The sequence below is a fragment of the Lissotriton helveticus genome, chromosome 3_1 (assembly GCF_964261635.1).
Source record: "Lissotriton helveticus chromosome 3_1, aLisHel1.1, whole genome shotgun sequence".
Taxonomy (NCBI): Eukaryota; Metazoa; Chordata; class Amphibia; order Caudata; family Salamandridae; genus Lissotriton; species Lissotriton helveticus.
The window spans coordinates 910510415-910537462 of NC_136061.1; positions in this window are offsets into that span (position 1 = coordinate 910510415).

Sequence of the window (27048 nt, forward strand, 5' to 3'; positions counted from 1 at the left end):
CAAGTGCAACTTTCTTCCTGATTGCCTGATCTAAGTCTAATAATATTGCTTCCCAGAAAGGTCTCAACCGTGGGCAGTTAAAACAATTATAGTGCCAGCCCCCCTCACGTCCTGCCTGACAACAGAAGCACCTATTTTCAGCATCCGGATATCTTTTTTCGAGTGCTTACGGAGTTAAATAAGCCAACCATCTTGATAGGAAGGCCATCCTTTTGAAGTTAGCTGCGCGCAGGGATTTACCAGGAAATCACCTTATTTTGAATAAAAAAATGTCTTAGGTCTCCTAGGCCGCAACCTTCCCAATTTTTCATATGACTTGCACGTATCTGGAGGCCGAAACTAGTGCATTCTCCCAATCTCAAGTACTGTAGACCCAAGGAGCCCATCTTTTTAAAAAAAAGGACTAAAGTCTTAAAGAATAATCCTTTAAGGTCTTGTATCTAGTTTTCTTTGGAAGTTTGGAGGTTTTTTAAAAACACTCAAGTTTGAGATCCCATTTCTTGTGTCATTTTGTCAATAAAGAAGCTATCTCTGGGACACTTAGATCCCAACGAGCCCGCCACTAAGTTTAGAAATGCAGCCTCATAATAAGTTCTTAAGTGAGGCAGAGCTAAACCCCCTGGTGCAGTCAATATTTGTGATACAGTCAATTTAACCCTTGACACTTTTTTACCCCACACAAACTCTCTAATCAGGGTTTCCATTTCTTTAAAAAAAGACACATTTATTTTCATTGGAACATTAATAAAAATAAATATAATTAACGGAAGTATGGACATTTTAATTAATGAAACTCTTCCCACCAACGTTAAAGGGAGTAAAAGCCACTGTTCTAAAAGTCTCTTAATTTTTTCTGTCATCCATAAATAATTACATTTATTTAACTGATCGTATTGGCCGGACACATAGATGCCGAGATATCTAATTGGATCTAGTTTTGCAGCGTGTGCCCTATAACAAGATGGAAGGAAATTTAAATCTGTGTTGAGGGCTAAAACTTCGGTTTTATTAGAGTTTATTTTATAACCGCCAATTAAATCAAAATTCCTAAATTCCTTCAATACCATATCCAAATTAACTATACAAGGTTACATCAGCAAAGAGTTTCAACTTTGCCATGCCAGAGATTGGAGGTTGGATAGCAGCATTGTTTCTCTTTTAATTACCAAAGGTTCTATAAAAAAGGTAAAAGGCAATGATGGAAGGGGACAGCCTTGTCTTGTCCCCCAGTTTATTTTTACGATACCTGCACGTTTCAAGTTTATTACTACCTGGGCAGCAGCCCCCTGATAGATATTACATAGCATGGTAATGACCTGGGGAGGGAAGCCAAATTGACCGAGGGCAAAGAACAAGGTTTTCCAATTTACCAAGTCAAATGCTTTCTCCGCAACAACCATCATAATACAGGCCAGGATAAAATTGATGTTAAAATAGTCCAGGGACTGTATTAAAAACTCAGTATTAGCTGCCATGAATTTACCCACTATAAAACCAGTCTGGTCTTTGTGAATTGTCTCTTGTGCGGCAAATAAAAAGCGCTCAGCCCATACCTTCATTAAAATATTGTAATCAGAAATTAAGAAACTAATAGGCCTGTAAGAATTAGGATTTGTATCTTTTTTTACGAAAGACACGATTGTCACTTCTTTAAAAAACGAGGGTACCGAGCCACCTTTCTTAATATAATTACATTTTTTTCAGGGGTGGAATTAATTCTTTAAAAAAAGTTTTATAAAATTCAATTGGGAAGCCATCCTCCCCACACACTTTGGCCCCGGCTGTAGTTTTAATAGATGCCACTATCTCAGTGGATTCCACATCAGATCCCAGGTTGATTGATCCAGCTAGTTGAAAGTCTGGGAATATTCACGTTTCTGAAATATTCCTGGATCGCCTCTTCCGCTACCAAATATTTGGTAGTGTAGAGTTGCTGGAAATGTTCTAGAAAGATCAGTAGGATCTCGTCACCATTAGCAACTTCTAGTCCGGTCTTAGGATCGACCACTTTCGAGATTATAGCAGTTTTTTTGTTTTTTCTTGTATAGTTAGCTAATAGTTTGCCAACTAACTGGATATCTTCATATAGCCTTTGTTGATACGATTGAGAACTACAGATCTCTTCTAAAACAAAAAAAAATCCCTAAGAGTTGTTCTGGCCTGCTCCAAATGATGAGGATGGAGCTGGATCTGGTGGGCATATTCCTTTTCAACCGCAGCTTGTAGTTCTACTATTTTAAGCCTCCAATTGTTCGCCTGGGCTATGAAAAGATAATTGTTTGACCACGGAGCTGTCGCCTTGAAGCCGCCCCATACGGAAAATGGTTCCGCTGTATTGTCATTGATTTTAAAATACTTGGAAATCCACTCTCTGAAGTCTTTCACCCAAACTTGGTCCTGGAGGAGGAGGCGGTCCAGCTGCCACCTGGGCCATTCTCTGCACCCCCCCTAAGCACCAGTTCGAGCCCAATATATGCGTGGTCTGAGAAGGGATTGCATCCAATATCTGCATTTAGAACCTGAAAAGATCTGGATGCCAGAATAAAATAATTTTGGGACGCAGTTTGAAATCAATGCGAGTAGAAAGTAAAAAAGTTTTTATTAGGATTTATATTTCGCCATGGATCTATTAATTGATATTCCTGTTTAATGGCCTCCACAATTTTTTTAGTATTAGGTTTAAGTTGTTTTTTATTTTTATGAGAAGTATGCTTCCTCAACTCCTGTATAAAATTAAAATCACGCCCTTTAGCAATCTGTCCAGGGGCTCCCCTCAGAAGCTCATTGATTTTAACTAAGCCTGATGTGTCATTCAAAACAGGGCCATAATAATTTACGAAATAAAAAATCCTCCCCATCCAACCTTGTTACCACCCATATCCACCTTCCCTGTGGATCCCTGTGCACTTTTATAAATTCCCAGAGTAATTTTTTAGAAAAATATGGGGATGGCTATGGATCACCAGGCCTCCGAGTAGCCACAGGTGACGCCGCTGCTCCACTCCCAGTAATGGAGAATCGTACCTGGCTGGCGTGCAAGCAACCGCGCTGAAAGGAGTCCCCTGTTCTTCTGCTTCTCGACTACCTGCAACCTTCTAAAAAAAGTTTGAAGATTTTGGGCTCTGAAGCGGATTCTCTTTTTTGGAGGAGCTCGTGGCAGCCTCAGGAGCCGGACGCGGACGGAGGCGTCCAGAATCGTTAACGGAAGAAACCGCTGCCATTCAATCAGCCGGGAAAGTTATACGGGGCCCGTGGGCACTCGCTGAACTACTCTCTGAACTGCTCTCTCATGCTGCCTTCCCTTTTGAACTGCTTCATGGTCCCGATGCTATAAGGGAAGCTGTGGTCATTAGAAAGTGCGTTAGCGTACGGTTACTGCTGCGTTTAATTCAGCTGGGAAGGCGCTGAACTGCTCTTTCGTGCTGTCTTCTAGTTGTTTTGGGACCGTTTTATGGTACTGTCGCTACAAGGGAAGTTGCGGCTATTGGAGACCCGCTGGTTTTAACTGAAACTACCGGTAATTTTACGGTGTGGCATCACATCAGATTACTGTGAGCACAGAGTATGTCTTGGATGAAACACAGAAGAGTTTGGAGCTCTGTGAGTTCGGTGAAGAGCTTTCTGCAAAAGGTGCACAACTCAAGGTACGGAGGTGTTAAAGGGGTACTGAGAGATAAGGGGGGGATAAGAGGGAGCAGAAGATATTAGAAGAAAAATGGGCAAACCACTGAAGCATTCCAATGCAACTGCTAAGGTTAACTCTGCAGCTCGCCTCATGGCCAAAACACGTTTAGCCAAAGCAAAAGAATCTGCACGGTTGGCCAATAAAAAAAGCATCTCTAATTCACATGGCCTGGATAGTACCCTTGAGAGCTCGGAGGAGGAGATATCCCCTTCTGTCTCCCCAGAGCACGAGGTATCGGTGGTAGCTCAGATAGATGTTACATCTAATGGCTAAATCTCAAGGGGCAAAGGCATTTCCATTGTTTATAAAGAAAGCAACTTTACAACTCCCCTCTCTAAGCCCAACCACCAAAACACCTAAAGGGCTACCAGCATCAGCACCGCTACCGCTACTAGCAACATCAAAAGATTTAGCCAAAAGGGACCAGGAAAGTCTGCAAAGCCTCGCGGAATCCACTCAGACTCAACTCCTGCTCTCGAGAAAGAAGTTGATAGTGCAGGAGTCAGTATTAGGTCAAAGCTAAGACCAGGCTGTTTCTTTAACACCATTACGTTTTGTAGAAATGACTGTCCCCAACTCAATTCAGTCAAAGCTCTAAGCTATCTCAATCTCAATTTCAGTGTCAACCCCAACTCCAGTCTCAGGGTCAACTATCATCAGGGGGCTCGTGGTTCAGGAAGGTACTATGGTTGAAGATACGAACCTGTGTATTGAGGAATTACAAAGTAACTTAAGCCAAGGGCCGAGAACATCAGAAGTTCATCAGATGGACATTAGAGACATGCTGAATTTAATATTGAAGGAGGTTTGTGAAATGAAAAAAAAAAAAAAAACAAGAGATTGCTTCCCTACATCAATGCTTAGGACAAATTGAGGAAGCAATGACATGCTTACCGATTAAAGTTCAGGAAGCGGAAGCCAGAATTTCATTATTAGAGGATCAAATGAATACGGTTACTGGGGAAGCAAAAGAGGAAGCAAAAAATAAAAGCTATCTGGAGAACAAACTTGAGGATCTCAAGAACCATTCGCGGAGGTCCAAACTCTGCCATGGATTAATTCCTTTATCAAACAGAAAGTTCTTCCATATCACGAAGGAGACCTTACTATTACTAGGGCACACCGAGTCCCGGCACGTCCTTTCCCTAATTCTACACTACCATGAACAATCTTGTTGAACTTTGCAGACTTTCGTATTAAAGAGAGAATCCTAACAAAGGCGATCCAGCAGAAGCAGTTTTTCGCAAATGAAACCGCTAAATGTCGCATATTTACTGATAAAACTGCTGCTGCGGCACGGAGAAGAAAATTATTTGCTAAGATTCTCCACCAATTTAAAGCCCATGGTGCTCAAGCATCAATCGCTCAACAATCTAGGCTGCGAGTTATAGTCAAGGGGAATTTTTTTATGTTTTGTGATTTGGAAGAGGCTCAGGCATTATTAAAAGAGATCACGTGTGGATCTTGAGCTCTAGGGAATAATATAAACAATCCTGGACTTGGAAAAGGGCTCTGACTGCTAACAGTGCTAAGATGATGTGTTTGCTATTTAAGTAATTCTGATAGTTTTTTCTCTCCTCTGCTGAGGTCAGTGGGGTCACCCAGGGTGTAGCAACATTACACCCAGGAGGTCAGTTGGGTGAGTCGAAATGTGGCTAGTGTGGCTAGTGGTTTTTTTCACATTTCGAGGGTTGGGTTTTTTGTTTTTGGGTGGGGCGGGTGGGGGTTGGGAAGGGTTCACAGCAGTAAAAAGAGCAAGAGCAGGAGCAAAAGATAGTAAGAAAATTAGAGACTCGTTATTGAGTAAACCGGAAGCTTACTCTAGAAATAGAAATAGTAATAGGCTGTCAGTCAGTCAAAAATAACTTTATTTGGTTTTCACAAACCATAAAGCTTTTAAAACATATTTCATATAAAAAAAAACGTTTTCAGTTCATAAAAAATTCTACTTAGTTCCTTTGTGGCACCGAGCCTTCAGTCTTTGCCCGTTTTTTTAAGTAAGCTTTCTACCACTATCATAAATTTTATCCCCCTACATATTAAAATGTTTGATGCGGCACCCATCCAACTTGTCGCCGCCTGTCTGCAGGTGCGGATATTTAAATCGTTAAAAACCCTTCTCAGCAGTTTCCTTCTTTCTGATTTCACAGATTCGCAAACACACAGAAGGTGGGTCAGAGTTTCAATGTGATATCCGCATAAACGACATGCCTTTGTTTGATGCTTATTTTTCCAGGTGGGCGCCAAGTCTAATGAACAATGATCTTCAAATCTGTATGCCACGAATCTCCTTTTTAAAGACAATCGGAAATGCGCTGCTAGATAGGGTTGTGGTCTTAACCGTGTGTAGATATTTATTATGACCCATGCGTGGCGACGTCTTAGTAATAGAAACCAGTAAATGTAAGATCCTGTCAGTCAACGCTAATGAAATCCTCAATAAATGAAAATATGGCGCTCTTATTAGATGGCTGATATCGTTTAATCCCCAAGTGCTGTTTTTTCAAGAGACACTTCTAAAATCTAATTCCCCTAAACTATTTCTGCCCAGGGTGTTTTCTCACGCTTTTTTTGCATCTGCAGGTCTCGCAATGAGAGGAGTTGCCATCTATTTTTCACCAAAAAAAATGTAAAATGGTACTCCATATTTTTACGTCATGGGCAGGAGTATCTAATGCATTTGGTTTTGTGTACACTAGGTTCCTACTTCCTGATGTTAATTTTATCTCTTTTACTCTTTTTTATGCTACGAGGATAAAGTGGGAAATAGCTATGTTTTCGTCATCTTTGTAAACCCTAAGAAATGTACAATAGCCTGTAAGTTTGCTTGAAATAAACTCTGTACCTTGCTCTTCAAAAAAGGCGTTGATTTGGATAGTGTGACCCTCCTGGCTAACCTTCATTCTGACACTTCTGCTTTGATGAGTTTCTCACCATGTGCTGCTTGCACCTGGTCATTCCCCATTAGTAGTGGTGTCTGCCAAGGGTGCACACTTACCCATTAATGTTCACTCTATATGTGAATGGGCTGGAGTCTGCTCTCCTCTCAATTCATGTGGAATGCCCTAGGGTTGGAACCAGATTTCTCTTAGTCTTGTTATATGCTGGCAATGCGGTCCTTATGGCTCGCATGGCTCAGGGGCTGGATCTACTCCTAGTCAAGTTTGTTTAATTAATGGGGTATCTGGACCTGTCTGTAATTTTTTCTAAGTCCTACAGTATGGTTGTCGGTCCAAAATCCACTAATTGTAAGACATTTGAAGTGGCTAATCACACTTTGGGTAAAGTCTCTACTTTTCCATATCTGGGGTTCTATTCGATGACAAAAACAACTAGAAGCCATTACTTGAGGGCAAAAGTTCTGAGTTTATTAAGGCTACTTGGGAGGTTCCTAGTTCTGTCCGTAGGCTAGGTTCCTGGTCACCAAGGGTCCTCATAAAAATGTATCAGGCCAAATGTGTACCCCAGCTACGATATGGAAGCAAGGTCTGGGGGTACGCAAACTTGGGCAAGACCCAAACCGTGGAGAACCATTTTTTCCGTCAGGTAGCACAGGTTCAACACTCCATCCCCACTTTTTCAGAGCATGCAGAGCTTGGTCTTAGTCATGAGATGGACACAGTGGCCCTCAGCCCCTTACTGGCTGGATCAAGGTGTGACTCAGGGAGGAACTATAGCTTAACCGGTTGATTTTTGCAGATTGTCTGGCCCTTAATCTGGTGCACAAAATCCCATGAATAGCTTATGTGAAAGCAGCCTTTGCTTCTCTTCCAAGAGCAGATAACTTCACTGATCTGAATTCTTTGTCCTCTCACAATTTGATATCTATTAAGAGGTTGTTCTTGGATCGCGTCATGCTGGATAGAGAGCAGCATGAACTGCAGAAACTCTTGGTGCAGTGACACATGCTCTTAACGACTGTTCAGGGTATGGAGCCTTATCTAGCTCAGGTTTGCCATCAGTGAAACAGGCTGCTCCTGGCCAGGTTCAGATTCAACTCGTTTCACCTTATTTTGACCTCTGCAACTGGCTAGGCTTTGCCCAATTGTAGGCTTCCCTGAAATTGCAACAATAGGTCTGCATAGGACACCCTACACTTTGTTATGTTTTTCTTCTATTTTTAAATAGGCCCAGGAAGCTAGTTTTAGTCCCCCTGCTGATGTCCCTAAATATTTCTCAAGTAAAGCCGGCATTAATTTACCAGCAAATGCTGCTCAGCAATGAATTTGTTATGTTTGCTATTTTATGCATTTTGTGAAATTCATTGTTGTTTAGGAGATAGAGTCCCAATTTGTTCTTTTACCGTTCTGGCTGACCAGGGCTTTCTGTTTTATTGACTGTCATTTTTATGTGAATATGTTTTACTGAGATGATTTTATAATTATGTTTACTGTATTCTTTTATGGTTGTTCTTGTCAACCAAATAACGATTTTATGATGATGAAACTCCATAGTTGGTAGTTTGAGAGAGAAGGATATACCACTAATATTTTTCTTATTATATGTCAGAATTAGTTGTAAGGCCAATCTGGAGCATATAGGTCCTTTTTTGGAGCAGGACTGTTCCCATGAGAAACAGGGTCAAGACTGATTTGCACATCGCTGTGTCTGATATGGGGTGGCGAGGTGAGCAAAAAATGATGATGGATTCAACCCAGATCTGTGACTAGGGGTGAGTGTCTGAAAAGTTTCAATGCTCCACATATCATCTCCTTGTGTTTGCTTTATTCACCCTAAATTGGCAGAGTATGCCCAGACGTGGATCCCTTGCTCACTTTGCCACAGGATTCAAGCTAGCCTGGCTAATGAAGGGTGTTACCCAGAAACCAGTCCCAGGATGCTTGTTTCCGGTTCAGGGAAGACCTGGCTTGGCAGTTCGGGCTGGACTGGTCCCATGAGGCACAGGGTCAAGACTGATTTGCATATAGCTGGTTCTGTACTGAGGTGGCAAAGAGAGCAAAAGAATGATGATGGATTCAACCCAGATCTGTGACTGGGGGTAAGTGTTTGAAAAGTTTCAGCGCTCCGTCCATCATCTCCTTGTGTTTGCTTTGTTCACTCTAAGTTGGCAGGGTATGCCCAGACGCGGATCCCTTGCTTACTTTGCCACTGGATTCAGGCTAGCCTGGCTGATGAAGGGTATTACCCAGAAACCGGTCCCAGGAAGCTTGTTTCCAGTTCAGGGAAGACCTGGCGTGGCAGTTCGGGCTGGACTGTTCTCTTGAGGCATGGGGTCCAGACTGATTTGCAGATAGCTGGGTCTGAACTCAGGTGTCGAAGTGAGCTAAAGAATGATGATGGATTCAACCCAGATCTGTGACTGGTAGTGAGTGTCTGAAAAGTTTCAGCACTCTGTCCATCATCTCTTTGTGTTTGAAAGTGCACAGGTAACATGCCAATTGCAAACCTGTCTGCACCTGTGATCTCTCTGCTAAGACATAGGAAGGTAAATTCTGCCTACACTAAAACTATGTCCCAAAGAGTCACTGGACATAGTTTTGGAAACATTCCACATAACATTATTGTTTCTCCAGCTAATGTGAAGTGCATGTCAAAAAGTGTTTCCTTGTTCACGGCAGGGCCACAAGATTTTTCCCCACTTAGAGAGGAAAATATGCCTCATGCTATGAAGGGTTTCTGCTGCTTCTTCTTGCAAGACATTCAGGTCCACTAAAGATGGGTTATGCTCAAGTGAGTAAGAGCTCTATCAAACTGATTTTAGTAAATACTCATTGACTGGTTAACAAAACAAAAAAACAACTGTTCCACAGTGTGAGATTTTATCCTGGATTCAGAGCTTGACTTAACATTTTTACTCAATCTTGTATTTGTGATATCTTTGGACCAGATTCAGCAATTGCCATCCCTCGTACCTATGAAGCAGCTCACTAGACAGCTTCTAAAATGGGGGTGGTGTGGTGAGAGTTTTTAAAGATGAGTATTCATTTACAGCTTTTATTCGCCTGTATTCATAAATAGTGAATTGATGATAGTGAACAATGGAATATCTCCCACTGTCTTTCTGACATTCCGGGCGTTAGATCAATCTGTTGGACATGACAGACGGCCTGATTCACAAAGGTAAACTTGCACTTAAGTGTAGGTTTACGATTATTTGCTACTGAGAAATGCAATTTACGAGTAGCATTGTTATGACTGCGGAGTCTCCGCACATAAAAGATAGACTGTCCTATCTTTTCATATGCGGACACTCTGCAGTCATAAAGATACCACTCATAAATTTCCTTTGTGAATAGCAAACAATTGTACACTTACACAAAGGTTGAAGTTTACCTTTGTGAATCGGCCCTTGTTTGTTTAAACCATAATTGACTTATTAGCATCTTATATCCATCAATCCACCAATTTTCTTCTTGTAGAAGCTGTTAATATGTGGACAAAGGACAATAACTCTGCTCAAAGCTTGGCCTACAACAATTGGATAAAGGTCCTACTCATAAAGCAGTTCATCCCATTACTGTGGTTCTAGCTACCTTTGAAAATATTTAGGTGAGTGAAGGAGTTCAAATTTTATGATCAGACCACTTGAATGTCCCTCTACAGATACAGTTTAATAGAATTAATGAGACAATCTCTTAGATTTAATCCTATATGGAGCTCTTGGGCATAAACTACTAATTATTTCCTTCAAGAGGGATTGAAGAATAAGGTGTGTCTCCTTGAGGAATGAATTGATTCTGCTACCATTAGTTTTAAAGAGCTGGATCGCCGCCATCTTAACAAGACGCAAGGCAGGAGGCTATACGACCGAGGTCGCAATAGGCCCCATAGTGACACATGAGATAGAGACAAGTGTAGTAAGAGACACCGTAAAAGCATGCTTTAAAACATTAGATGAAGAAAACACTTTCCTAAGGTAACACAAATACACATATATGAGTTGAGATCATAAATTCTAAAGGCATATGTTGCTAATAGACCTATATTGATGAGAATGTTGATGGTATGTGATGTGGCCCAGTGATTTTTATGCTTTTTGCTAAGAATGCCCCAGTTAGAAAAGTTGGTGCAAAAATGTGTAGCAAATGAAGTATAGACTAAAGATTTTGCAAATCAATACCAGAGGTTATGTAGTTTATAAAATGTGAGAGATGATTTAAGAAGAGTGAACATTTTCAAAAAGTGGATTTATATAAATATCGGAAATTAATTAATTAAATAATTTATAAAGTTTTGTATAGTGCAAACATGACCCCGAAGGGTATCAGAGTGCTTCACATTTCAGAACGTGAAGAAACAATAGTACAGGGAAATGGCAAAGGGGTTAACAGAGAATAACTTATTTAGCTAATACCATAGAATACCAACATGCAAGCAAACAGTACTTTATAGGGTATAACAGACACCCGTTGATAGACTCAAAAGAATGTGGTCAGAGGGTCATTGAGAAAGCAGACGAACAATGACCAATTAAGGCAAGAACTTGTTCATTAGGATTATATTTACTTCATGTTTGAAGGCAGCTGTGGATGGGATTCTGTGGACGTCCGGTGGGAGAGAGTTCCAGATCTTTGGTGCCGAACCAGAGAAGGCTCTGGACCTTGTTCTCTTTTTGCGACAGGTCTGAGATTTCAATAGGAGAGCATTTGCACTTCTTGATGGTCTGCCACCTCCAGATAGTTTTAGCTTTTGAGCCAGGTACACGGGGGTTTTGAAATGGAGGGCTTTGTGCATCATACAGGCAATTTTTAGCTTTATTCTTGCTTTATAGGGTAACCAGTTTAGCGATCTTAGGGCTGGGGATACGTGAGAGTTTCTCTTTAGGCCCGTAATCAGTCTGGCAGCGGCATTCAAGGAGGCCCTGAGAGGGGGCAAGGCATATTTGGGGAGGCCACAGAGCGTAGCACTACCGTATACCTAAAGGAATATTTAGAGGAGTATCAGAGAATTGGATTTATTAGACCATCACAGTCTCCAGTTTCGTCACCATTGCTTTTAGACCTAAAAAGGATGGAACTCTCCACACTTGTATAGACTACCGAGCATTGAATTTGGTAACCATTAAAAATCGTTACCCCCTTCCCTTGATTTCACAACTTTTGGATCAGGTCAAGGGGGCAAAAGTGTACACTAAAGTTGACCTTCGTGGGGCTTATCACTTGGTAAGAGTGGCAGAGGGTGACGAGTGGAAAACGGCTTTTAGCACCAAATACGGTCTATTTGAATACCAGGTGATGCCTTACGGATTAAGCAACGCACCAGCAGCCTTTCAGCATTTCGTCAATGATGTCCTGCGGGAGTTCTTAGACAAAGTGGCGGTCGTTTACATTGACAACATCCTAATTTTCTCCGATTGCATGGAAAACCATGTACAACATGTTCGAGCCATTCTGAAAAAACTATTGGACAACCAACTATTTGTGAAACTGGAGAAATGCTCATTCCATACAGATAAGGTAGAGTTCCTTGGGTTTGTGTTATCAGTGGAGGGAGTGGCCATGGATCCCTCTAAGGTACAGGTTATACAAGATTGGACATCACCAAGAATTGTGAAAGAAATTCAGAGTTTCCTTGGCTTTGCCAACTTTTACCGGAGATGTATCTCTGACTTTTCCGCTAGAGTCTCCCCAATCACACAACTTTTGAAGAAAGGGAAAAAATGTGAATGGTCAGAGGACACTGAAGCAGCATTTCAATTTCTTAAACAAGCCTTCACCACCGCCCCCATCCTGGGGCATCCCGACCCAGAACAAGCCTTTTTTGTGTAATCAGACTTTGCCACTGGAGGAATCTTGTCTCAGAGGAATAAACAGACAGGACAACTTTATCCGGTTGCATTTCGATCCAAAACATTGTCAGAACCAGAGATCAATTATTCGATAGCTGACAAGGAATTGTTAGAGGTAAAAGAAGCCTTTCAAGATTGGCGCCACTACCTATTAGGAGCCAAACATTGTGAAACTGTGTTCACTGATCATCGAAATTTACAGTTCTTGAAGTCAGCGAAAACCCTCACTCCTCGTCAACTGAGATGTTCCTTATACTTCTCTGAATTTAATTTTGTAATCACGTATAAACCGGGAGCAAAGAATGGGAAAGCTGATGCGTTATCCAGACTGAATATATCGGAAGACGTGAGGTTTCCTCTGGACGAACCAATCATTCCATTGAATAAGATAATTGGAGTTATTCATTTAAAAGACTAAGCCCAAGAGATCCTAGACAATTGTCCACTCTCAGATTTAAAAGAATGGGTCGGAGACGATGCAATAAAAAACATCAAAGAAGGTCTTCCATATTTTGAAGAAGCCTTGTACCTTCCATCTAAGAAATTACAAGAAAAGGCTTTAATTACTTGCCATAACGACCCATTGGCGGGACACAAGGGCATAAAAAATACCTTAAATCGGATTAAAAGATATTTTTGGTGGCCTGATATGGCGATGCATGTGGCTCAATATGTCTCCACTTGTGAACTATGCATAAAGAGAAAACGAAACAGACAAGCCCCACAAGGGTTATTGCAACCTCTTCCTAACGCACCATATCCATGGCACACTGTGACACTAGATTTGATAGTAGACCTTCTGCCCAGTCAAGGTTATACAACCATCTTAGTTCTAGTAGACACATTCACTAAAATGAGTCATTTTGTTCCATTAAAATCAGTTCTGACAGCCCTACAATTGATTCAGTTGTTCAATCAACATGTCATTCGGCCTCATGGGATTTCACAGGTCCTCCATCTCTGATAGGGGAACCCAATTTGTATCTAAATCCTGGAGAAAATACATGCAGGGATTGGGGGTTGGCACACGGTTTTCTACCAGTTTCCATCCTGAAACCGACAGTCAAACATAAAGAGTAAATAAAGAGTTGGAGCAGTACTTAAGACTTTACTTGTTGGAACAGGAGGGAAACCGGTCAGATTTATTATGGACGGCTGAGTTTGCATATAATAAGGCAGAACATGATTCCACTGGCTATGCGCCATTTTTTTTTAATTCTGGAAGACATCCTGGTTTAATGACAGGAAAAAAAGATGACACTGTGCCAGTGATTAATAACATGCTGTTGAAACTAGAACATTCATACAAAAAGGCTCAGGAGAGTTTGCAAAAGGTTGAGGCTTCATACAAGAAGCAAGCTGATAAAAAAAGAAGAATAAGACCTGATTACAAAACAGGAGATCGCGTTTGGTTGTCCACTAAGCATTTGAGATTAAAAGGGAATAGGACATTTCAACCTTGATTTATTGGTCCTTTTAAGATAAAAAAGAAAATCAATCCAGTTGTGGTCAAATTGCAGCTCCCAAAACAGCTAAAAATTCATACGGCCTTTCATGTCTCACTAGTAAAACGAGATTAAAAAAGACTCCAGCTCCACTGTTAGTCGAGTCAGATGAGGAATTTGAAGTAAGCAAAATATTGGATTCTAGATGGACCAGAGGGAAGTTGTACTATCTGGTGGAATGGAAGGGATTTGGTTCTAGAGAACGATTATGGGAACCTTCTCTTAATGTCCATGCCCCTAGATTAGTGAAAAATGTCCACAAAAATTACCCATCAAAACCAAAAGAGGAGGGGCTTCCTTTAGAGGGAGGTACTGCCAAGATCTGTCTAACAACACGTGAACTGTTGAGGTTAAAAAACAAGAGAAACACTTGTTTTAAATGTGTTTGCACCAAGAACAAAATAAGGGTTGCAAACGTTTCCTAAAAAGGTGTCTTCTAGTTATACAGAAATCCAACATGGCCGATGCTGACACTAATCACGAGTGGAGTCAGCTGTCGAGACTTCAGAAGCTCGCGCAGGGCCAGGTGCTTAACGCGCCCGCTTTGAAAACGAACTGTGCACTTCAACTGGCTGCGTGACCGGTATAGTTGCGCATTTCAGTTACTCCCCGCATCCTGTATTTTGCTGGTTCTAGTCTCAGTAAATTCAGTATTAGACGCGGTTTGCGTCTCCAAGTAGCTTTTCTAGCTATTATTTTCTTGTTATCCTTTTGGACAAATCAACACGTATGCGCAATGAGGGACCCAAACAAATTCACTCGTCTTGAAGAGTCCGGTATCTCAGAAGATGTTCTTTGTGGCAATTCTTCAGTTATAAATAGTTCAGGTGGTTGCTGTGGTGAGAGGTGTCTATGACACCAGTTTTGAGCTACACAATGTTCTATGGTGGTCTCATACCATAACTAGAGTGAAGCTATATTTAAATTGGTTTCACATAGAGACAAATTGATTAAATTCAACTTAAATATTCAACAAGGAATTTCCCCAGATCGATATAAAAGAGTTGTTTTCTGTTTAAGAGGTAATTTGAGAGACAACATGCCAAATACTGAGAAGAATTCTGATTCAACCGTGTGCTCTTCACCAACCATCCACGCCAGGCTGTCTCTCTTTGTCTATCCACTTCCCCTTTCCCCCTTGCTAGTGTGCTGCCCAGAAGATCTCTAGTTTTCGGGTGGTGAACTGGTAGGTGGGCGTTAGGTCCAACTTCGGCTCCTGTGGTCTTGTCTTGGCCTTGACAGTTGTTCAATGAAGAGGAGGTTATCACCAAGAGGGTGGTAGAAAGTATTACGTTTGCACACCGGGAGGTGATTACTAGAGATGTGGAGGCAGAGATATTCAACTGCGGATAAGGTGGTGGTCTCTATGAGGGAAACAGATAATGTATTTCGGTGTGTACAAGCTAGTCCACCACCCTGCTTCTCAAGCCTGTCTCGATGGAATATGTCATGACTAGGATGTACTAAGAGGTCTAAGCTAGGGGTGGAAAAGGGATTTAGCCATTTTTCCGTGAGGATGATGATATCTAGCTCATTGGTTTGGATGAGGTCAAAGATATCCGAGATGCTTACTGGCTGATCTGCAGTTGAGTAGTGCACATTTCAGCCATAGAGGTGTATGGTGTAGATGTGGTGGTGGACTTGCTTGAGGTTGTTAGTATTTAAGACTCTGAGGTTCTTAGAAGGTTCCCTGTGCGGGTTGGCGTGAATGGCTTGAATTTGGGCCGTCAGAATCATATCAGTGTCGAGAATGATAGAGTAAGAAAGGAGTAGATCCTCAAAATCATTGGTCGCAAGATTGACCTTAAATCTTCTAGGGCAGGAAGTGGCATTAGGGAGGGTAGAGTTTTATAGCTAAGGTGCGAGGAATGCTGATCAAGGTCAGTAGGTGCACTAGCGTGGATTGTCGGCAGCTTTCTTAAGGAAATAAGTGAACTGAACAGGGGTAGATGGTCAACTGAGATGGCCTTCAGTTCCTGGAGTTCGTGCAGGAGAAGATGCTCTGATTTAATGCAATGTGTCGTTCTTTGCAAGTAAAATTTAGCATATTTTGTTCTGTACACTTCTACACTTTGACATTCTTCAATGCTTTTTACAACATTCACAGTGACATATTCCTATGGGAATAGGTTTTAAACAATGGCTATAAGTTGTAGCTTTGCATTTCTTCTCTACCAATGTTAGGCCTGTGAGGGCTTGCAAACTTTTCATTTCTCAGAACTAGGATGGAGTCATGACTCAGAGACAACAACAACTGTCTAGTCAGAGTGGCATATTCCTATGGGAATAGGTTTTAAACAATGGCTATAAGTTGTAGCTTTGCATTTCTTCTCTACCAATGTTAGGCCTGTGAGGGCTCGCAAACTTTTCATTTCTCAGAACTAGGATGGAGTCATGACTCAGAGACAACAACAACTGTCTCGTCAGAGTGGCTACAGCGATTTCATCCATGATTTGAGGGCCATGGAGAACATGGAGAGGATGCAGGTGCAAAGAATGGTTACCACTGCTGCACACACAAAAGCTGTAAATGGGATCCTCCATGCCCTGCAGATCCTCATCATGGGAGTGATGCCACAAGACATTGCGTAGATGAATGCGGCTGCTACTTCTACATCCACATCTCCAGCCCCTGATGTGTCAGTGTCACACAGTACTGCAGACCAAACACCACCACCCACATGTGAGGCAAATGAAACGTCAAAGGACAAAGATGAGGATGAATCTGCCTTAGTGGTAAGAAGGAAGGAGTAGCACTCATCTCCGCCATATGGCTTGTTATGCTTGGTTCTGCCCTCTGCATCATGCCCTGGGAAAACACCTTCCACCGTCCCCCGATACACTCTGCGACACTAACCTTGGACCTCAACATAGACTGCCATATTTTGTTTGCTTAACAATGACACAGCAAGTAGCCTGCGGACTGGACTCTTCCCCTTCTGAGTAACTTGTCAATCCCTAAAGGACCCTGGCTGGCCCTCCACGGGGCAATATTGTAAAGTGTTGTCTGCATGGCCCAGTACTAAGACAGCTTCAACACTCCACTGAACGTAAATAATACTTACTAATACACACAGACGTGTCATGTCTATGATTAATCAGGTATGAAAGCATGGACAAATCTAGGGGAATTGATTCCCCCTTAAGTCCATGTTGCTCATGTTGTGGGACTTGAGTCACAGGGTGCATTTCTGCATCATGGTGATAAATATCTCACCCCAAAAGAAGGCCTGTTGTCAATTGTAGGTCACAAGTGACAGCCAATATTTAATGATTAGGGACACATGTGAAACGCTGATGACTGGGATTTCGTACTCTCTTTGACAAACATAAATGGCATTTCGAATACGTGACAGCCTAAACAGCCTCTCTGTACAGAGGTGACACACCCACCATCTATTTTCAAATTATGAGATTGTTAGCACTACATGTTGCACTTACGCTTGTCAGAGTGATATGCTTGTACAGAGGAGTAACATGCACTCAGGGAATGACTGTTGTAATGGATTTATTTACACATGCTGTGCCTGTGGCCATTTTGTACTGTCCCATGATTGCTAGGGACTGTCACAATGTGACGTGCTCATGTGTAGAAATTGGTACAAAAGGGGGTGGTGATGAACGGAGCATCTGAACCAATGAAAAACACTCACACCCAGTCAACAGATCTGGGTTTAATCCATCACTGTTCTTTAGCCCACTCTGCCACCCCAGTTCAGACATGACCATATGCAAATCAGTCTGACCCTGTGCCTCATGGGAACAGTCCAGCCCGAACTGCCAAGCCATGCCTTCCCTGGACCGGAAACAAGCTTCCGAGGACCGGTTTCTGGCATTTCAGCCGTCTTCAGCCCGGCTTGCTTGAATCCAGTGGCAACAGGTGCTTCAGAATGCTGCAGCCCGCCTCATACTAAAGCTTCCAATAAGATCGAGCTCCAAAGCTGCCCTTCAGACCCTCCACTGGCTGCCGGTAAGGAGCAGAGTTGATTTTAAATCCCTATGTACTTGTACTATGTACTTGTCACCGCATTCTTGCTAAGAAGGCGCCTGCACCTCTCCAGAACCTAGTCACCAGGTATGCTCCATCTCGCGCTTTGCGCTCCTCACATGGAGGCCTATTAAAGGTCCCTAGAGTGAGAAGGGCCCGTATGGGAGGAAAATCTTTTCGCTACCTGGTGGCGAAAAGCTGGAATGCTCTACCCCTCGATCTCCGTCTGGATCCATCGGAAACCAGTTTCTGGAGGAAACTAAAAACACACCTTTTCTCAAGGTAGACGGGTCCACTCCTTATTTCTGTTTGAGTCTGTTTCTTTCAGTTTAGCGCGGGGACACGCTTCTTAGCGTAACCAGGCGCATTATAAATTTCCCTTATTATTATTATTATTATTATAAAGTGAGCAAGGGACTCATGTCTGAGCATACCCTGCCAACTTATGGCAAACAAAGTGGTACAAAAGGGGATTGAGATGGACGGAGCATCTGAACCAATCAAACACTCACACCCAGTCAACAGATCTGGGTTTAATCCATCACCGTTCTTTTGCCCACTCTGCCACCCCAGTTCAGACATGGCCATATGCAAATCAGTCTGACCCTGTGCCTCATGGGAACAGTCCCACGCGAACTGCCAAGCCATGCCTTCCCTGGACCGGAAACAAGCTTCCGAGGACCGGTTTCTGGCATTTCAGCCGTCTTCAGCCCGGCTTGCTTGAATCCAGTGGCAAAGTGAGCAAGGGACTCACGTCTGAGCATACCCTGCCAACCTATGGCGAACAAAGTGGTACAAAAGGGGGTGGTGATGGACGGAGCATCTGAACCAATCAAACACTCACACCCAGTCAACAGATCTGGGTTTAATCCATCACTGTTCTTTAGCCCACTCTGCCACCCCAGTTCAGACATGACCATGTGCAAATCAGTCTGACCCTCTGCCTCATGGAAACAGTCCAGCCCGAACTGCCAAGCCATGCCTTCCCTGGACCGGAAACAAGTTTCCAAGGACCGGTTTCTGTCATTTCAGCCATCTTGAGCCCGGCTTTGTACCATGTGTAGAAATTGTCAATGATGGTGTTCCTACAGGCTTTTCCTGCTGCAGCTGCAGTGGGGTATGGTCCACCTGCCTAATCTTCCTGGTCAACGTTGGGTGCATCTGGCACTTGTATCCATGGGGCATTGGCGCGTACACATATGTTGTGCAACACACAACATGCAACGATCATCTTGCACACGATGCCTGGGCTGTACAGGAGCCTTCCACCTGTGATTTCTAGGCACCTGAAACGTGACTTCAACATACCAAAATGTGCGTTTCACAATGCCCCTGGTGTGTTTGTGGGCCGCATTGTACTGCCCTTGGGCCTGTGTGTTTGGGGCTTGAAGGGGTGTCATCATCCAAGTGCAGAGTGCATATCCTTGATCACCTGTGACAGTGCAGAGAGACATGAGTCAATAGTTGGTTCTGCATAATGTGTTGGCAGGCTCACTGGTTCATTGGTGTGTGAAATGTGTGACTTATTGATTCCTGTTTGACATGTACTCCTTGTAGCAAATGAGCGCCATCAATGTGTAATACATAGCCTTACTGCTGCTACTCCCTCACCTGAGCCTATTTACTAGTTTGTGCAGCATGGTTGCATCTCTTGCACTCCTACAGCACACCATTGTCATGCTTGTCTGCGCATGTCCACAAGCCAGACAACCACACTGTGATGTTGTGCGTTGAAGTTGTGCGGCCAGGTGTGTGTAGGCCTATGGTAAGGATAGGGCGGACACAGATCTCGAGTTCATGGCTGGCTGAACTTGCGATGCGGTTGAGGGTAGACCTGTGGCTTATGCTGCGGTAATAGCAACATACACAACAGTTGGCATGTATGATCCCGGACCCTGAGCGGGCTTGCCCTCCTTCATTTACTCCTTCAGCTGAGCCCGCACTCCGGGGGCATGCTAAATTGCAACATTGTCCATTGTGGGATGGTTGGCACTGACACTACAACAGAGACACATGCATTAGTTATTTCCTTGGCAAGGCCAAAACGTAACCACGCCCCTAGCCCCGGGTTGATGAACCACACCCCTACACTGGACGGTCATACGCCAGTCCACTCCGCTTACACTTACAGGGCGGTACGACACAGCTGCATGTCCCAGGTCTACCCCACTACCTGAGGTAACATGGTTGCGCCCGCTGTACACAGGACAATGTAATGTGGTAGGGCCTCTGGCCCTCATGCATACATAATGACCACTGGGACACACTTAGATAGTTTGTGGAACCAGGCCCCCTTTATTACCAGGGTCACATTTCCAGTGATGCCTGTGCTGGATGGGTGTGGGGTGAGTGTAAGCCAGCCGTCAGGGAGTGGTAGGTGCTGGCAACAAATACAGCAGTGATCAGACAATCAGAACATCAAAGTTCAAACAGCAAGGGTCCTTGACTTGAGCTGCACAGAGTTAGTGGCCCCGGATGCACTGCGGACGGCACAGGCACACCGCCATGGGACGGTGACTTGTGGTGCACTGACGTAGGACCACAAGAACTGCGCGGGTCCTCGTCGATGTCCAAGGTGAATGTCGCCGAGTGTTTCGGGGGACAGTAGAAGGTGTTCTTCCAGGGCATGATGCAAAGGGCAGAATCAAGCAGAAACAGGGAATATGGAGGAGATGAATGCTACAGACTCATTCTTAACACCAAGTCATTGATGATGATGAAGACAACCCCTAGGCCATATAATCAGACACCACCAAATTTCAACCAGAGAGTGTCCATGAATTTCGGGGCACAGAGTTGGTGGCACCAGAGCTGAAAGGGGATGCAGTCTGCAATGAGGCCTGTACAATGATATAAACTCTGCCATAAATAAATCAAGGCTCAGTTCCAAATGTGATCTACTTGACAGCTATGTAGGCCGAAGGCAGTAGTCAGCAAGGGCCCACAACCACGTGTCATTGGCTTGCGATGTACAGAGTTAGTGGCACCAGAGCAGTTGTTGGTAGTGTTCGATCACCTCCATATCGATGATCCTTTTCTCCTCCGGACTGAACTGCGTCTTCCTCTTACTCATCTCCTTGCATACAATGAAATGTACTCTGCCATAAATTAATCAAAACTCAGTTCCAAATGTACGACCTACTTGACCGCAGTGTAGGCCGAAGGCAGAAGTCAGCAAGGGACCACAGACAGGTGTTGTTGGAATGCTATGCACAGAGTTGGTGGCACCACATTGAAGGGAGTACAGTGATATAAAACGTCCCATCAACATATGAACTCTGCCATAAAGAAATCAAAACTCAGTTCCAAATGTGTGACATACTAGACCGCAGTGTAGGCTGGAGGCAGCGGTGGAGTACATCAACGAGAAAGAAGTGCTGGGGGCCTGTGTCGCGGAGGCCGTGATGGTCTCACGAGGCTGCCAAGGTCGCGGGCCTTGGGATTGGAGCATGCATCAGCACATGGTGGGCCCTCTTTGACACACGCCGGTGTCGGCAGGTGAGCAGTGAGGCCTGGGTGCGCAGGGGCGGGTAAGATGGGTCTGGGGACCAGCGGCCTGGGGTGCAGCAGGTGCACAGGATCACAGGCAACAATGCTCACGGCGTCGGCCTCATGCTGGGGTGAGAGGCGCCGCCCTGGAAGACACATTGACCATTCTGGAAGAGAACCACGCCCAGAGCTACGTGCTTTTTATTCACACCCCTACGCTAGCCTGGCATACGCCGGGGCAGTCAACTCTACTCACGCTTACAGGGGGGGACGTGACAAGCTACATTTCCGCGAACTTCCCCACTAGCTGAGGTAACATGGTTGCATCCACTGTCCACTACACCCCAAACTCCAGCAGTGTATGTCGACATGGATGTGGTCTGCATACTGCAGTCTATCCAGCACATCCATGCCACACTTGGCCTTGTGTATATTCTCATTCATGGGTCAGTTGCCTCCTTCGCACATGCCTGGTTTCCACCTTTCCCCACAATCTGCTATTGCGTGGCTGGGGTGCCATGCCGTTGATGGCTTATGTACATGGCTAGCCAGGTTACCACAGTAAGTTGTGCTGTTGTGTCTGGTAGGTGGGCATGTTGTTTGGCATGTTGTATGTGAGTTTGTAACGTGTGCATTCCCAGAGTTGTGAAATGCATGACTGTGGAGTTGAGGTGAATGGTGTGTTCATTTGGTACTTACCAACGAGTAGTGCATTCCCATAGGTGGCAACCTGGAAGCGCTGGTTGATGATGGACTGTCGGAAGATGTAGGAATCATGCACACTGGCTGGGTAGTTGGCGACGACATTGATGAAGAGTCCCCGGTGGTCCACTATTGCCTGCATATTGATGGAAAGCATCTGCTTTCTGTTGTGGTAATTGTGTGCCTTGTCGGCAGGGGGCACAAGTAGGACATGTGTGCAGTCAATTGATCCCAACATGTACAGGAAGCCAGCTATGGCGTAGAAGCCTTGCTTGGTCTCCAGCTGTTCCTGCGCAGTCTGTGGAAAGCGAAGGTGCTGGGGTACCAAGCTGATGATGGCATCTAAGTTGTGATGAACTTTGATAGGGCTGGCTGTGAGACTCCTCAGACTCTGGCAGTTGTTGGTTTGAAGGTACCAGAGGCCAACAAGTGCAGCACAACAGCCAGCAGCTTTGTCTGTGTAGGGATGTTGGTTCTCCTTTTGCCTTCTGTTCCACTCGTTTCTTGTGCCCTGTTGCCTTCTGTGCCACTCGTTTTTCCCTCGATTTTGTGCCCCTTTTTCTTTCTGTTACCTTTGTTGTCCCTCACTGCCTTCGCCACTGAGTCCCCTGCGGCCCTGCCCCCCTGACGGCCCTCTGCCCATTTGCTGCCCCGCCTCCCGCCTCCCAGCTGCTCCTCCCTCCCACCTCCCTATATATGCCAGCTGCTGCGCAGCCGCGCTGCTAGCGCGCCTAAGGCAAGCCCGTCTGCACCCATCCGCGCCTGGACCACGCATGGACCGCGCCCAGTGCCAGAACCCTTGGCCCCCGCACCCACCACGATGACCGCTGCCACTACAATGCCAGCACTCTGCACACTCTACACTCCGGACAAAGCCACACCTGCTTCAAGGTCGCCCCGAAACGCACACATGCCCCTTCATCTGTCGGACCTGCAGCTACACCAGCCTCAGAACCGACGAACCACCCGCCAAGAGAGACCCCAACCACCTCCGATGCATACTACTGAACACCAGCTCAGCCCACAAGCATGCAGTCGAGCTCTGGGACCTGCTCGACACAACATCCCCGGACGTCGCCTTCCTGACAGAGACCTGGTTTAAGGACTCCTCCGCACCCGACATCGCCATAGCCATCCCAGACAGCTACAAGATCACCTGCAGAGACCTCACCAACGGAGTTGGAGGAGAAATCTCCATCGTCCACAAGAACAGCATCTGGGTCTCAACTAGCCCCAATGATGCGCTCAGCACCACCGAACACATGCATTTCCAGATCCACACAGACCCTAACTCAACCCTCAGAGGCACCCTCATCTACCGATGCCCGAACCCCGCCCCCAGTTCAACGACTCCATCGCCGACTTGATCAGCACACACGCCCTGACCTCCACCGACTACATCCTCCTCGGAAACCTGAACTTTCACCTTGAGAAAAAAAACGACAACAACTCCACAACCCTGATTGATAACCTCGCCAACCTTGGACTGAAGCAGCTTGTCACAACGGCCACCCACTCTGCCAGCCACACGCTCAACCCTGTCTTCTCCTCAAGCCCGCATGTCTCCATCAGCCACACCACCGAACTCCTCTAGACCGACCACCTCTGCATCCACTTCGGCTTCCAGAAGCCGACCACACACCATCGCACCCAACTGATCCCCCGCCGCTGCTGGAGCAAAATCACCGAAGGCCAACTATCCGCAAACCTCGCTCTCAGCCCACCCCGCGAACCCTCCAACACTGACGGCACTGCCCAGAGCCTCATACGCTGGATGGAGGACTGTGCCAGCACCCTCGCCCTGCTGAAGAAACCCCACCACAGAGACACCAGCAAGAGGGCCAGCTGGTTCACCCCAGAACTCCTAGTCTCCAAGCAAGCCTGCCAGAAACTAGAGACGAAATGGCACAGTGAGCAAACTCCAGACAGCCACGCAGCACACAAACGACTACAACGCATCCAAAACGGCTCGCACGACTGATCCTTGACGTACCACGCCACGGCCACATCACCCCCCACCTGAGAAGCCTACACTGGCTCCCCGTCAACAAGAGGATATTCTTCAAGCGCCTCACCCACGCACACAAGGCACTCCACAAGACCGGCCCAGCCTACCTCAACAGACGGCTCTCCTTCTACATCCCCAACCACCAGCTACACTCCGCCGAACTCTCACTCGCCACCGTCCCGCGCATCCGGAGAACAACCACCAGTGGGAGATCCTTCTCCCACCTCGTCGCCAAGACATAGAACACCCTGCCTCTGAGCCTACAACAGACCCAAGACCTGCTGACCTTCAGGAGGATACTCAAGACCTGGCTGTTCGATCAGTAGCGCGCCCCCCCCAGTGCCTTGAGACCCTCACTGGTATGTAGTGCGCTTTACAAATGATTGATTGATTGATTGATTGTGAAGATGTGTAAAATTCATGTTCCAAAAGTTTAATTTGAGCTAACACAGATCTCTGCTTCTGAAGAAAGCGTGTCTTTTTCTTAGAAACAAAGTCCATAATGAAACCTCGTGCAGTCGCTGAATCCCAGATAATTTGGGGGGAAGTATTAGAAACACAATTTAGGAGAAAGACTTCACTAGGGAAGGAGCAAAAGGAGGAGGAAAATAGAGGATCAGTTAGAAGTTAATTATTAAAACACCATCGGGAAGATTTTGGATGTGGATGGGATAAGTCAAGGTCTGTTACAATTGGAGCATGGTCCGAGATAACTATGGGTTCAATAGATGAAGACAGTAAGTTTTGAGACAAAGATTGAGAAAGAAAGATGTAGTCTAGACGAGAAAGGGATGAATGAGGGGGAGTGAAAAAGGAGTAGTCAAGAGTTTCAGGATGAGAAAGTCACCAAGAAGCAATGAGATGTGATTGAGAAATAGTATCAAGGAAGTGCTTGTGAGTCTTGTTTGGAATAAAACGAACTGTAGATTTAGGATCAAGGGTCTACTATTTGGTTGCAGTCTCCACGCAGAATAAACAAATCATCTCGAAATTAAATACATTTTTGAGTAATCAAAGGCCAAAAAGAACAATCAGGATATGTAGGACCATAAATATTAAAAACAGTTAAAGGACACAATTAATTGTCAATTTAGCTAAAATCCATCTACCTTCATCGTCATTTTCTTGCGATAAAACTTTACATTTCAATTTCTTATGACATAGAATGACAACCCCGTTTTTTTATTAGTAGATGAAGAGAATAAGACTGTACCCACCCAGCTTCTTCTTAACTTAAGTGATTCAGTTTCTGTAAGGTGTGTCTCCTGCAAGAGGACTATATCAGGATTATAAGAAGCGAGGTGGGAAAGGATTCTCTGTCTTTTAATAGGATTGATAAAACCCTTTACATTCCATGAGATAACTCTGAATGCAAAAACATAAAAAATCTGGCAAGAACAACATTTACAGTATTAGGAACATCATAGAGAATGGCAATGGATATAAGAGAAAAAGGATAATGAAGGAAGAGGAAAAAAGGAAGAAGAGAGAAGGAATATGCAAAGAAAGGGGTGATGGAATCATACACAGAATAAGGGGAATCGAGCATGGGAAGAAGAGAGGAGAATCGAACAGTTAGAGGAGAAATAAAAAGGGAAGAAAAAAGGGAAAAGGAAAGAGAGAAAAGATAAAAGAAGAGACAGTACATATCCAAAAAGGATGACTGAATATAACATACATGAGGGGAGAAAAGAAGAGACAGTGATGCAAGGACAACACATGACCAAATGAACCACCCAACCTGGGAAGTCCAGCCGCATCAGGACTTGAGGGAAATAGGAGAGGGACCATACGGGAAGAAGAGAGATATAAACAAATCTGTATGAAGAAAACAAAGAAACAATTAACGCTGATATAATGTATAGAGATATATATAACTAGTTAGCGTATAACCGGAAATATGGTAAACATGAAGAAAAAAAGAAGAAAAAAACATCAGAGAGCAAAGCAACTACTTAACTAACAGAGCCAATGAAGAGACAACAAGAAAGAAACAGAACCAATGAAGAGACATCCACAGAAACTCCGCAAGAAAAGAAATTAAACATTCAACCATTTGAAGAACCATTTGAAGAATTAGTAGTATCCATGACATTGGTGATGTGAATATGAATAAAATTCTTAAGTTCTGCAGGATCATGAAAAATCCATGTTTGGTTCTGGAATGGTACTTTGAAGATACAGGGATGAAGCAAACTGTATCTAGCGCCAATAGATCGTAGAGGAGGACGTAGATTCAGGAATTTTTTCCTTCTGGAAGCTGTGAAGTTGGAGACATCTTGAGACAAAAACACCTTCTGACCATGCCAAGTAATTTGTTTTTTAGATCTAGCTGCAAAGAGAACTGAGAGCAGGTCAGTGAACTTCAAAAATAGGATAATGACACCACGTGGTTTAACTGGAGCTGTTGAGAGAGGTGGACGAGGACCAAGCCTATGAGCTCTTTGAATGCTAAGTGAAGTAGTAGAAGGCATATCCAGGAGCTTCAGCAGAAAGGAGGAGAAGAAAGATTCAGGGTTGTCGCCTTCCAGAAACTCAGGCAAACCATAAATATGAAGGCTGTTCCTCCTTTGTCTGTTTTCTAAATCTTCAGTGTGTTGTTGAAGGCTGTGGACTGTTTTCTCTAAGGAAGAGATTCGTTGGGAATTATCCTGTATCTCCAGTACTTGGGATTCCATTGAAATCACTGTTTTCCATTGTAGACCAGTTTTTCTCTAATAATTGCATCTTATTGTTGGTTTCCTCCACAAACAGATGCAAAGCACGTATTTCCTCCAAAAGTAGCTCTATAGATATGGAGGATGGAGATTTGTTCGGAGATGGGGAGTCATGTATCAAGCTTTTAGATGTGGAGGTAGAGGAGATGATTTGCTGGAGGCGGCCTGTGATGAAGAGAAGCAACAATTAGGAGTTACTCCAGCC